Below are 552 nucleotides of genomic sequence, written 5' to 3'. Positions count from 1 at the left end.
TGCTGAAGCTTGGCTAGCCATGTCTAATTTCTTTAGACTGAAGCTTTAAACTAACATTGCATGATTCCTGAAATTCTTATTAAAAATTTTGAATCTCTTTATTTTCTTCTCCATATAATTTTCGAAAGAAAAAAACCAAAAAAATTACAAAATCATAAAAACCAAAAATATTTCTTGTTTGAGTCTAGAGTCTCATTTTAAGTTTGGTGTCAATTGCATGTTTCTGTTCTTCTTGCATTTATCATGTGTCTTTAGTGATCTTCAAGTTGTTCTTGATGATTTACTTGCTCTGATCTTTAAATTCTCTTGTTTTGTGTGTTTTGTTGTTTCTCATATGCATTCTCAATTTGTTAGTATTAGTAGTATACAAACTTCTAAGTTTGGTGTCTTGCATGCATTGTTTATTTTATTTTAGTTGCATTTTGATTTTTCGTCATCATTAAAAATCCAAAAAAATTTTAATTTGTGTCTTTTCAAGTCAATAATACAGAGAATTGAAGATTTAGAACATTCAGCAGAGGAATTACACAGAAAAAGCTGGGCGTTCAAAAT

This window comes from Arachis duranensis, chromosome 1 (assembly GCF_000817695.3).
Source record: "Arachis duranensis cultivar V14167 chromosome 1, aradu.V14167.gnm2.J7QH, whole genome shotgun sequence".
Classification (NCBI taxonomy): Eukaryota; Viridiplantae; Streptophyta; class Magnoliopsida; order Fabales; family Fabaceae; genus Arachis; species Arachis duranensis.
Note: the sequence above shows the minus strand (reverse complement) of the source record.